Source organism: Balaenoptera ricei, chromosome 15 (genome assembly GCF_028023285.1).
Source record: "Balaenoptera ricei isolate mBalRic1 chromosome 15, mBalRic1.hap2, whole genome shotgun sequence".
Classification (NCBI taxonomy): Eukaryota; Metazoa; Chordata; class Mammalia; order Artiodactyla; family Balaenopteridae; genus Balaenoptera; species Balaenoptera ricei.
Window position 1 is genome coordinate 48,132,190 of NC_082653.1, and position 13,729 is coordinate 48,145,918.

The following is a 13,729-nucleotide window of genomic DNA, read 5'->3' on the forward strand; positions in this document are numbered from 1 at the left end:
CTAAGGGGGCCTCACCCACGTCCCCTCAGCACCCGCCCTCCCATACGTGCCATTTTTTCGACTTTAAGAAAGGTCAATGTTACTTTTCTTTAAAAAAATCACGAATTACCTAGCTCCTCCAAAATATCCATCCTCTGGTACCCACAGCTCTCTTTGATCTGAAGACTGATGGCAGGGGTATGCCTAGGTGGGCCGGAAGACCAAAGAGCTATTGCCCCTTGGAATGGTCCTCACCAATGATGGATGGGGGTTGGTGGATAATGCCCCAGGGTCCTCACTCCCTGGGTGAAGTAACTCTGAGGTGAGGTCAGTGCCATCTCCCAGAGCTCCCCAGAGGGCCTGACCCCAGCTGCCCACAGTGGTCATGTGCTTGTGAACACACCTGCTTCCGTTTCTCATCTCACCTCTCCACTCCCCCATCATCCTTCCCACCCAGAAGTGACACACGAATTGGCTCACACAGCTGGTACTTTCTGCCTTATCCCTATGCATTCACGAAGATAGAAACAAGCCACTGAGTCCACAGGCATTTTAGCAGCATTCATAAGGCGCATGCTTTGCATTGATGGGTTAATTAGAAAGCTCTGTTGGGCCAGACACGGTGCCATCATTCAGCAAGGTCTTACTTGCTTGGCCAACATGCGAACACAGTATAAATAATTTACAAGTGTTTGGAAAGACGTACAGGGCCAAGAACACGACAGTCAAGCCACCCTCAGCAGAATGCTTTATGACTTAGAACTCACAAAAAGCATAAAGTGGCAAGTTTTTTCCATGCTCACTGGGAAGAAGTCCTGTAAATCTATTGCTGCTAATTCCAACCAACATAAAAGCATTCCCGCCTCTCCAGCTCAACTGCATTTGTGCCAGGCGGGAGAGCCAAGGTACTGATCGAGGCAAAGAAATGACATTTTCACAGAACTCAGAGCGTTCTCCCAAAATGGAGGAAAACATACACATCTATGTAATTGACAATTTATTCATCCCACTGGCTGCTCTTATTTCAGTCCGACACACTTGAGCAACCAGGACGCGCTGATGCCAAGTCAAACCATTTTAGGCAGCTGTGGGGAGGCAGTGGGTTGTCACTGAGGGAGCCGGACAACCCCAGACACCTCCCAAGTCCACGAGGAGCAAAGCCGTGGGACCAGGTGGGGCAGCAATCCCCGGCGAAGGTCCGAGCTACCAGAAGTTCCTGCAACCTGAGGCCGTGTAGCTTTTAATAACCAGGTCATCTCCCATTAATAACAACTTAGACTATCATTAAAGATTTGAGGCTTTGCCCAGAGTTATAACCAAAACTGCCATTGGTAAAGGCCTTTAAATTTCCCCTTGTATTTGCCCAGTTAGGCAGAAGCAGTGGGCCTTCTGGGTCCCGACCAAGGCCAACAGTAGACAACCCCCAGGACAGGCAGAGTTCACCGCTCGGCCTCTTGACTTGGGCTTGACCGTGTGACTTGCATTATCAATACGATAACATAGAAGCAGCAGTGCAGAGGCCTCTGGGTCTCCACCTGCGCCCCCTGCCTCTCCCCTGGTCATGAGAAGAGCTGCCCTGGGCTGCCGCTGACTGTAAGGCTGGACTTAGAATGCACTCGGGTGGAGCAGGCTTGAGGCCAGACCTCGGCGAGAGGCCGGAAACAGTCACCCAGCTGAGCCCAGCCTGGATCAGCCACTCCTCTTGCCCTCCAATGTGTGTTGGTCCAACCAAGGTCAGCAGAGCTGCCCAGCTGAGCCCAACCCAGATCAGCCAAGCCCCAGCCAACCTTTACTGCAGGAGCTACATAGACGCTTATTATTAATTTTTCCACTGCATCTGGGGGCAGTGTGTTGCACAGGAAGAGTTGAGATGCAGAGAACGAAGGGAAAGTACAGCAAGCCAGGGGAATCCTGCACAATAGGCTCTCCTTCCTTCCTTCCCTGGACAAACGGGGGCAATTTATAGGATATAATTATGAAATTCACAATTGCTTCAAAAGGTCCCCACGATTTCACTAGGAACACCCCAGCTTCCATGTCCCTTGGTGGGACAATTCCCGGATACCCCGTACATGGTCTGTCACAGGTCCCCAGTGGGACTGAGCCCCGGTTACCCACAGCAGTCACCTGCTCAGGCCCCACCCTGAATGGCCTCTCCCCCTTCCCTGACCCAGCTGCACCCCCCTCATGCCCTTCTGTAGTACCCATAGAAACCCCTGCACCTGAATTTTCGACTCATACTAAGACATGGTTCATTTTACAAATAACATCAAGCACTTGAATGTGCCAGGCATCATGACACACAGGTGACTTCACCTCTCTGTACCTCAGTTTCCTCATCTGTAAAATGGGGACAAAACCACTGCCCCTCAGGACCGTTGTGAGAAAAGAAAGTGTAACGTGCCTAGAACAGGACCTGGCTTGTGGCAAAGCCTTTAATAAATGCTACTGTTTTCAAGCTATTCTTGTTTCTCCTTATTACCATCAGGCTTCCAAGCTGCACCCGCCTATTGGAAAGAATGGGTAGGACTGAGGAAAAGAAAAAGGAAAAAAAGAGAATGAAGAAAAAGGAACACATTCCATCTTCATGAAACCCCTTTAAAAGTCTCGGCCAGCTGATGGCAGCACTGCCTTTAACTAAACCATGAGCAGGGCCATAAACGAGAATCTCCATCGACTATATTTGGTTCAGGACGTTCTTGTGCATGGAGAGCATGGGAAGCCGGAGAACCAGAGATGGTACAAGAGGGGCGTCCGGGGGGAGATGCCGGTGGGGTCCCGCTCCTCGGAGCACGTGGCTGGGGCACACGAGCCCTTCCCAGAGGAACTGGGAGGAAGTGAGTGAGGAATATTTCAAAGGGACTCAGCAGGGGCCCGAGGACTTGGGCAGAGGACCAGGCTTGCCCAGCCCCCACCAGAGCATTCCCGGGGCCGCTGTGAAGCAGGGTGCTCAGACCCGGCCTCAGGGGTGGGGTGGGGGGCTCAGGACTCTGCTGGAAATTCCCCACCCTGATTACCCAGGGCTCCTGATTACCTGGGGGAGGGCGGGGTTTCCCCCAGGTAGCTGCTTCTTGCTGCTGCTGAATTCTCTAGGGTGACACCTTCCTAAGCACAGTCCTCAGACCTCAGACCTCCTTCCAAGCAGCGGCCGGGGAGGGGGAGGGATGACACCCCGCTGTCCTGATTACACCTGGCTGGGCAGCCGTTTCTGTCTGACCTGCAGGCCACACAGCATGGTGGTGTTCAGGGCCACGCACCGTGGTACCCAAAGCATTGCCCAGCTTCGAACCCTGCTCTGGCCACCGCCCACCTGTGTGATCCAGGCAAGTTCCTGAACCTCTCAGCACTCGGTTTCCCCATCTGTAAAGCGAGGATAACTCAGTCTCAGCCTTCTAGGGCCACTGTGACAAGGAGATGCAAAACAAATGTCAGGAGGCTGGGACCCGGGGGTGCAAGGTGAAGCCTCCCTGAAATGCCATGGTAAAAGGGAGGCAGCAAACAGAACATTCGACCCTTCCCCTCCCCTCCAGCAAACAAACCCATCAGACAAACCACATGCACTTGAAGCCTCAGGGGCAGGAAGCAGACAAACCACAGGCACTTGAAGCCTCGGGGCAGGAAGCAGACGGCACTGAGTCTGTAGCAGACGGCACTGAGTCTGTCCCCAGATTGTCGGATTCCGCGCAGGGCACCTTCTGCTGACCCAGACGTGAAGGCGGCTCCTCACCACCTCTGATCTGCCTGCCACTCCCAGCAGACGGAGGGAGAGAAAACTGCAGCAGAGGAAAAGAAACCCTCTTTGCTACCAACTATCCACCCTGCGCTCTGCCTCTATCCCCCCTCCCCCCGACCTGTCTCAACACCCCCTTTTCCAGACTTGGGAGCTGGAGAACTGGGGGGAGGTGTGGCACCCAGGGCTCTTCTCTTCTGTGTCCATCTCAGCCTCTCCTGCTAGCCTCTCCTCTCAATCCAGTTCCATTTTCTCATAAGTTATAAAGCGCATAAGGAGTTTCATTTCCACCACCTGCTAGGTAGCGCTGCCAATGTCCCCCACACAATACCGCATCTTACTGGGTGTGCGCACTTCCGCAGTGGCCACGGTTCTCCACGCTCCCTGCGAGCTTGCCCCTTTGCAGGCTTTGCAAACCCTGCCACCAGGGGTGGAGTCTACTCCTCATCTCTCGGATCTGAACTGTCCTGTGACTTGCTCTGGCCAACAGAAAGCAGCAGAAGTGGCCCTGTGTCCTTCTCAAGCCCCAGCCTCAAGAAGCCGTGCACGTGCGTCCTCTTGGAGTCCTGCCTAACCTGCTGGGGGGAGGGGAGCAGAGCAGAGGTGGGTCACCTGGGCCGAGGTTCCCTCCACCTGTCAGCTCCCAGCCAACCAGTCAGCCCAGAAAACCCAGCTAGACCAGCTGACCCAGGTGGCCTGAACTTCCAACCTGCAGAATCGTGAACTAAATCCATGGCTATTATTTGAAGCTACTAAGTTTTGGGGGGTTTGTTAGACAGCAAAAGCTGACTGATAGATTAGGCACTAAAAAAAGATGATTAAGCATTTAAACTTGCCTAACATTTTGCATGCATTCATTTATCCTTCTTAAAAAACAAAATCCTCGGGACTTCCCTGGCGGTCCAGTGGTTGGGATTCGGCGCTTTCACTGTCATGGCCAGGGTTTGATCCCTGGCTGGGGAACTAGGATCCCAGAGGCCAAAATAAAAGAAACGAATATCCTCATATTCTGGTCCTGCTGATACTCTACCTACTGAACGTAGGGTCCAGTGCTGGACACTCTGGACAACGCAGAGAGAAGAGTTGTCCCCAGTTCTGGAGCAGCTGCCATGCCACGCAGACATGGAACTAAATTCAAGTTGAAAGACACAAGGCCACCGATACTATGCGCAAAGGCCGACCGCGAAGAGCGTGGACGTTACATGTCACGCTTCAACATTCATACCAAAGTCAATTCTCCAATGCTGCACCTCTGAAAATATCTTCCACTTGAATAACAACCCACTGAGAAATACTGTCTCAGAGCTCTGCCAGTTCCTGTTATTGTTTAGTTTACTGTTGCATTTTGTGGAAGTTCTTTGTTTATAAACGTGAAACCCAAAGATGTTTTATCTAACAGGGGAAACAAAGGAAGTGACAAAGAAACCTTGACCTCAAAAGACAACCCTTTAGCACCAAGATAAGACTTCAGTATTTATACCTGGAATTTTGCACTTCCTTATATGCTACCATCAGTCTTCTCAAGAAAATTCACACTTAACAGCTCTTTGGTATTTATTTAACTTGCATTTATTCACTGTCTACTACAGGTTAGAGTCTGTGCTAAAAAATGAAAAATAGGAGAGACAGACCAGGCGCTGGCCTCACGGAGCCTGAAGTCAAACAGGGATGACACAGAAACATGACTATTACTTCACATGATATGAATCTCGTGTAACACGAGCAGATACCGTGAATCTAAGCTCTCGGAGGGAAAGCAGGCAGCTTCCCGAGAGGACTGTATGTTTAAGGCAGGATCCCAGGGTTTAACTAGGATTCAAATTAAGGAAAGAGAGTCAGAGCAAACTATGTAAAGCTAGTTCTCCAAAGTTGTATTCTCTGGTCCTCCTATTCCAAATGGTTTGCCTTCTCTGAGACGGCTGTATTTGAGGGACAGCAAAGGCTCCAGCTCCCAGTGCAGAAGGAATGGGCCCTGGGGCAGGGGGGGATCTCACAAGCTGGGCATCAGGGAGCCCTGGGTTCCAATCCCAGCTCTTCATGTGGCCTTGGGTGAGTCACTTCATCTGACTCGGCCTCCTTCCTCTTTCTTGTAAATCTGTGTAATGAATGACATCTACCTTCAACGGTGTCGCGGTGGGTTTACATGAGAGAACACCAAGCAGTGACGATGTTTATCCTCTCCTGAACCTGCTGCGGGGACAGGGCTCCGAGGGGACAGTTCACTTTGTCCGCACTCCACTCGGCAGCGGTGGGGCAGCTCCGAGGCTGGGGGCTGGCGCCATTGGAAGTCTCCCTCACGTGTCAGTGGGGCCCTGGAGGGGCTGTCGGCTGGAACCCCTACTCGGGGCCTTTCCACGGGGCCCAGCTGGTCTCACAGGCAGGCCTGCCCAGAGTGTGAGCGCCGGCTGGGAGCCACGTACGCTTTGCTGATCTTGGCTTTGAGGTCACTCAGTGTCACCTCTGCCACCTTCCCTGTGAAGGTGGTCACTGAGTCCCGCCCAGACTCAAGAGGAGGGAAAGCAGACCTCCCAGCTTGAGGGGACCCGGCAAGGTTCTGGAAGAGCAGCGATACCACGGTGGCCATTTCGGGAAACTATGATCTGCCACGGTGACCTATGCTGACGTCCCTCTGATGCTAAGTCCCTTTCATACAGAGATCTATGATTCCACGAAAAAAAAAAAAATAGATGAAACGCGGGCACGGGGAGAAAGGCAAGCGGGGGATGTATGAGAAAGAGGAAGAGGCTTTTCCCTTGGGATGGGGCCACCATCAGGACCATCTGCTCTCAGTAATCAACCAGGTTCTTTGCGCTCCCTGGTGGCCCAGCTCTAAGATGAGAACGAAATGAATGAATGCCTTAAAGCGCTGGGGCCTGCCACGCAGTTGGCGCTCCATAAAGGTGCGCGGTTACAGTTTACTCTCTGGGGCTCCTGAGCTGTCCTCATGTTGGTTGGGCCCTGCAACCACTGCATGGCAACAGAATCCCTTAGGTACCAGGAAACAGGTAAGCACCCTCCCTGATCCCCTCTGTCAGAGAGAGGTCACATCCACAGCAGCGCACCAAGCCGGAGCACACCGTATCCCCGCACACTGAGGAACTTGGAAACCAAAGAGTCCGGGCCGCGGCGCACGGGGCTTTAGTCGTCACTTACCCTTCACGCCAGCATCTCTCACTCCAGCCCCCACCTGCCCAGCATCCTGGAGGGCTTGAACTGTTATCTTCTCCGGCGGAAGCTCAGAAGTCCACATGTCCTTTATCCATCTACAACACACAGAATTGGCCACTTAGCATCTGTACGCATGGGTGCTGAGAGGGGTGGGGGTGCTGGGAGGGGGTGCTGAGAGGTGAGGGCACAGTTATCCTGGGTGTCTGCGTGGGGTCGGTTCCAGGACCTGTGGATACCAAAACCCACGACGTCCAAGTTCCTTATCATTAAGCTCCATGCCTTGGCCTGGGTTACTCAATAAATATTTATATTTGACGGTACTTGGAGGCCTTTAGTCAAATGCTAACAATCGTTCTCCCCTTTGGTAACACATCAGTGGCTGTGACGTTTCTTCTCCCAATTAAAAAAATTTTTTTAACTCAAAGGATTTTTTATCTTCACTTTCCAAGGTTCCATGTCTTTTCTCCTGGTTCTCAGTATCTGGGAAAGTTAGAAGCCAGCCTTTCATTCATCAAGAATAGCATGCTTGGGGGGGGATGATGAATTGGGAGACTGGGACTGACATATATACACTGCTGTATGTAAAGTGGATAACTAATGAGAACCTGCTGTATAGCACACAGAATGCTGCTACTCAATGCTCTGTGGTGACCTAAATGGGAAGGAAATCTAAAAAAGAGTGGATATATGTATACGTATAGCTGATTCACTTTGCTGTACAGAGGAAACTAACACAACATCGTAAAGCAACTATACTCCAATAAAAATAAAACAAATAAAAAAATAAAAACGGAGGTGTACGTAGTACGTGAATACAATCGGCCTCCGTATTGAAAGTTCCGCATCTGCAGATTCAACCCCCTTGGATCGAAATTTCGAGAAATTGAACCCACATATGTGGAGGGCAGACTGTACCTCGAAGGGTCTTTTCTTCCTATTTTGATCCCTATTCCCACCTCTGGGCCAGGTAACGCAAGAGGGGACTTGCTTTACCAGAATGTTCTCTACACCCCTATGCCAACACTCAGATATCTAACACTCCAAATAGTCTTCCACGTTAAAAAAGGAACTAATCAGCAAGGATGCTGTCTTCCCCATGAATTCAGTGACAATTTGTTCCTTTAGCCCTTGCATTACCTCAGCTCCAACAATGTAAACAGTCCTGAAATCTTCAAGTCTAGGATTTGGAGATGGGACAGAATGTGAAATTCCCAAATGATTCCATTTATTTTTCTTTTTTCCTAACAACACCCTCACCTTTTCAGAATTACCTAAGTGCATGAATGCAGTCACCTTGCTTACAAACAAAGAGAAAACAAAACATAAATGCTAGATCAATGCTCAAGTTTCCTTTAGCAACCTAAATATCCACTGACAGCGGAATGGATAAAGAAGATGTGGTACATAACTACAATGGAACATCACTCAGTCATAAAAAAGAATGAAATAATGCCATTTGCAGCAACATGGAAGGACCTAGAGATTATCATACTAAGTTAGTCAGATAGAGAAGACAAATATGATATGACTTCACTTATTTGTGGAATCTAAAATATGATACAAATGAACTTATTTACAAAACAGACTCACAGACTTTGAAAACAAACTTGTTGTTACCAAAGTGGGGGAGGGATAAATTAGGAGTTTGGGATTAACATACACACACTACCACATACAAAACAGATAATCAACAAGGACCTACTGTATAGCACAGGGAACTCTACTCAATATTCTGTAATAACCTATAAGGGAAAAGAATCTGAAAAAGAATAGATACATGTATATGTATAACTGATTCACTTTGCTGTGCACTTAAAACTAACACAACATTGTAAATCAACTATACTCCAATATAAAATAAAAACTAAATTAAAAAAAGCTCAAGTTTCCTTTGACCGTCACCACTAATACCTGCAGCCTGCATCCTTGGCACACGTGGACACTGTCAGAACTTGGAAGGATATCTTTCCAGATCAATTCTGTGCAAACATTCAATCTCTCTCTCTCTCTCTCTCTCTCTCTCTCACATACACACACACACACACACACACACACACACACACACACGTGTTTCTTTTCTAAATAAATGTTTATGTGTCGTCCTGCACATTGCTTATTCCATTCTCAGGATGTCTTATCAGGGTTCCTACATCAGTATAAAAGGATGAACTCATCCTTTTTTTTTTAAACTCTTTGATCAGTATTTCATAGTCTCACTGCTCCGCCAGGCTGTGTAACTGGTCGCTGACCTCCTTGCCAGCACCTCCCCTGGTACCCTCCCCAGCACATGGTACACACACCCCCTCCTTCATTCCCTGGGTTCACATTTTTCTGGCCTGGAATAGCCTCCCCGCCCTCTCCATGTACTTGAGAAGGCTCAGCTCTAAGGCCTGGAGGCAACATATTTGGTCTTGAATCCCAGTTGAATCTCTCAGACAAGTTACTTAATTGTTACTTACTTGGGTTCCTTCTGTGTCAAGTGGGGTGATTGTAATAGCACCTGCCTCAAAGGGTTGTTCTAAGGATCAAGTAAAATAACCACGGAAAGCACAGGCCCGTTTCAGGTTACTTAGCAAATGCTCAATAAACGTTCACCGCCACCCGCCGTCACCAACATCAGTCAATGTCAACATCATCCTCACCTTTTTTTTTTTTTTGATAATAATTTAAATCCCACTTTCCTTCTTAATTCAGATTTTCCTCTGAACCCCTATTTCACGTGTAGATAGGGCTACTGAAAAATAATCCCAATAAGCTTCAAGCTCCATTTACATCACTTATAAAATCTTCTCTTTTTTTAATTTTTTTTTCTTTTTTCATGGAAAGGCATTTTATTTTAAATATAGCAGTGTGTACATGTCAATCCCAAACTCCCAATCCATCCTTCCCCCACCCCTTCCCCCGGCAACCATAAATTTGTTCTCTATGTCTGTGAGTCTGTTTCTGTTTTGTAAATAACATCATTTGTATTATTATTATTTTTTTTTTAGATTTCACATATAAGTGATATCATATGATATTTGTCTTTCTCTGTCTGACTTATTTCACTTAGTATTATAACCTCCAGGTCCATCCACGTTCCTGAAAATGACATTATTTCATTCTTTTTTATGCTGAGTCATATTCCATTGTATATATGTACCACATCTTTATCCATTCATCTGCTGATGGGCATTTAGGTTGCTTCCACGTCTTGGCTATTGTAAATAGTGTTGCAGTGCACACTGGGGTGCAGGTATCTTTTTGAATTAGAGTTTTCATCTTGTCCAGATAAATGCCCAGGAGTGGGATTGCTGGATTATATAGTAGTTCTATTTTTAGTTTTCTGAGGAACCTCCATATTGTTCTCCATAGTGGCTGCACCAATTTACATTCCCGTCAACCACATAGGAGGGTTCCCTTTCCTCCACACCCTCTCCAGCATTTATTGTTTGTAGATTTTTTGATGATGGCCATTCTGACTGGTGTGAGGGGATACCTCACTGTAGTTTTGATTTGCATTTCTCTAATAATTAGCGATGCTGAGCATCTTTTCAAGTACCTCTTGGCTATCTGTATGTCTTCTCTGGAGAAATGTCTCTGTAGGTCTTCTGCCCATTTTCTGATTGGGTTGTTTGGTTTTTTTTGATAGTGAGCTGCATGAGCTGTTTGTAAATTTTGGAGACTAATCCCTTGTCAGTTGCATCGTTTGCAAATATTGATATTTTCTCCCATTCTGTGGGTTGTCTTTTCATTTTGTTTATGGTTTCCTTTGCTGTGCAGAAGCTTTTGAGTTTAATTAGGTCCCATTTGTTTATTTTTGTTTTTATTTCCATTACACTACACAATGTCTTCTGATCTTTGCTAATAGATCAATAAGAGGTCGGGTTAATTTACTGGCCACTGTATCCAGGTGGGCTGCACAGTCACACAGAGCAAAGGGGCCCAGTGAGGAAAGGAAGCTTACCCTTTCAAGGCATAAAAAATCCAGTGCTTCCTCCATTATATTGTTTCTATTATAATATTAATTAAGTATGGACAAATAAAATAACTAGGTATCAATACCTTATTCTCATGAGCTTGTACAATTATAAAACCAAGCACAATGACAAATTAGATAAGAACAAGAATGTAAACCAATACGATTAGAAGTAACAAGATTAATTTAATGTAAGGGATGATGTTGTTTTGCTGAAACTCGTCCCTTGTGACGTGAGGATAGTGGAGTCGCATCTTCTGTGAGGGAAGGGCTAACGGAAGAGAATCAGTCAAGGGTCACCCTTCAAGGTAAGCTGCTGTATGGCGAGGCACCCACACACAGACCACCTGGGGAAATCGCAGACTCCGAGGGGAAGAGCAGGTGAAACTGCTCGCACGATTCAAATGATACCGACCTCTCTTCCACTCTCTGCGTTCTCCCCACCCCAACCCACGTGTCTCTGCCTGAACCTCTGTGAACTTCATCCACTTGCCCCACTAGACTGCGCTCGCCTTCACCTGGGGCAAAGCATCTATGCCCTCAGCACCCCCTGTTCCCTCCTCCTCCCCTCCAACAATTCCAATCTGTGGGAAGACTTGGCCCCAAGGCAAATTAAAGAAACACAAACCAGAGGCAGGACTGAAATTACCTGGCAAGACTTGGCTACAAGGCTCAACCCCTGCCAGGGTCGCACCCCTGGCTGCACGGCTAAGAAGGTTTAAGCAACAAAGCAAGCCCCATGGCCAGGTCACACCTGGAAATCAATTACAGCAGAATTTCTGGGGGTGGACCCACACAGTCTTAATTTTCAAAGCCCATTGGGTGACTCCAATGTTGAGTGAAGGTTGAGAACCAGTGATCTAGCGATTAATGGCTTTCAATCTCTTTGGACGTCTGCCCACTGGAATACAGTTCACATCATGACCCAGACCTACACGCACACATACAGCACAGAAACAAACATTTTATAAAACAGTACCTAACACTTACAACCTGACGTTTTCCAGTGCATTCACTTTCATTGACAGCAATGCTGGACGTGCCCATTAATGAGTCATAAGCCACTAGTCCAGTAGAAGTCATGACCCACAGTTTGATAAACATTGCCTTAGATGACCCAGAATATAGTTAGATGAATTATGAACCATTATCCTTAAAATAAAAACACACTTCAAACATTCCCAAAGAGGATACAAGAACCCGTGAGCGTAAGTCCATACTTACAGATGCCCATTTTGAAAATCTTTATTATACTCCAATCTCTCATTTGACAAAACAGGAAAGGCCAAACTCGTATGTCCGTCCACTCAGTGTGCACATATGTCTGTGTATGTTCTGCTTTGCCCACTAACCATGATTTCACATCTATATTATCAGGCAGCATTTTGTCTACTTGAAATATCCTGAAATTATTACATTGTGGACCCCCGAACTTAGAGCTTTTAGAGCTTAATTACACTGTTTCAATGTGTGCAGAGGTGCTGGTCTTAATTTTTCCTTTGTCCATATACCCTGGTGCATCGCACAGTATGGAGCATGAAGTAGGCACTTGCATTAATACCTGTTGACTGAGTTTTAGCATTCTGGCATAGATTTCCAACTTGGATTTAACAAAATAGTATACTAGGGAGGCTGATAAACCTATCTGGCCTTACAGAAAAGGGGGTTTGCTATCCCCAGCCATATCTCAATAGTTACCGTGCTCCTAACATCAGGTTATAGTTGTAGGTATCTGGTGCTCTTGCCGCACAAGCAAATTAGAATTCAATGTTGCTTCCAGCACCCATTTTTCACTAATGTCGCTGCATGTTGAAATATTTTAATACATTGAATAAAATATATTAAAATTCATTTTACCTATCTCTTTTAACATTTTTTAATGTAACTCCTAGAAAATTTAGAATGACATGTGGCTCACATTGTATTTCTACTGGACAGCATTTCTCTGTGGAACAGCCCTCAAAGTCTTATGGGCTCCTAGTACTACTGTCTCCTACGCCTTGGTTGGTGTACTTGCTGTATTCTAAACACACGCACACAAAAACACACAAACACACACAAAAACATACACACACACAAAGACACAGACACACACACACACACACACACACACACACACACACGGAGGATGCTCAGCCTAAAACCCCTCACCCTCTGCTGCCACCTCCTGATCCAATCCAGGCTTTCCTTTAAGATCCATCTCAAAATACAGCAGGTCACCGCAGGCGCGTATGAAGAACTGATGGCACGCCAGGCACTACGCCAATTGCTTTCCCCCGACTCCCTTACACCATCACAGCAGCCTCGTGAGGCAAGCAGCATTATAGTCTCAATTTAAAGCAGGACAAAGTGAAGTGAGCTGCTTAGCACCATAAGCTGGTCATGGCAAAACCCAGATCTGTCACCACTGTCCCCACCTTTAACCCCCTTGGTGGCCCTTGCCCCCTCCCCAAGTCTGCTCTGGGTCCCGTGTGTCATGTGTCCCTCACTCCTTTGAAGCCTCACTGCACTTGGTTAATACATCTTCGTTTACATGCCTTTCCACAGCATGGGTTACTATGTTGTACTATCATGATCTTGATTTTGTCTGATCCACACAATTTCCTCTGAAGACCAGGATGAACTCTGCTCTTGCTTAAGTCTTCATGGAACGCGGCACTTTGGGACCTCAGTCAGTGTTTGACTAATATACAGCATATTATATATTTGAATGTCCTCATATCACCACCTTTTACAAATAATAAACTTTTGCTGTTGAAAAGGGAATTGGGGAAATTGGTGTGGACGCCCGCTGCTGACAGGCGGAACCTAAAAGGGGCGGCAAAGGAGAGCGGCTGGGCGTCTAAGGTCCCCTCCGGCGGGGCCACCTGTGAGGACCTTCTTAGCTTCTCTCG

The 13,729-nt window shown here is 47.3% G+C and overlaps 1 protein-coding gene across 5 annotated transcripts in view; it reads right to left on the reverse strand.

Annotated features, from left to right (window-relative positions):
- The window catches only part of RIN2 (Ras and Rab interactor 2), a 232,004-nt gene that overhangs the window by 183,589 nt on the left and 34,686 nt on the right, over positions 1 to 13,729 (reverse strand). For all 5 annotated transcript variants that reach the window (XR_009497723.1, XM_059898338.1, XM_059898337.1 and 2 more), the window contains exon 2: positions 6,863 to 6,972. The gene's annotated coding sequence lies outside the window, so the exon portion shown is untranslated. The remainder of the gene's footprint in view (positions 1 to 6,862; positions 6,973 to 13,729) is intronic.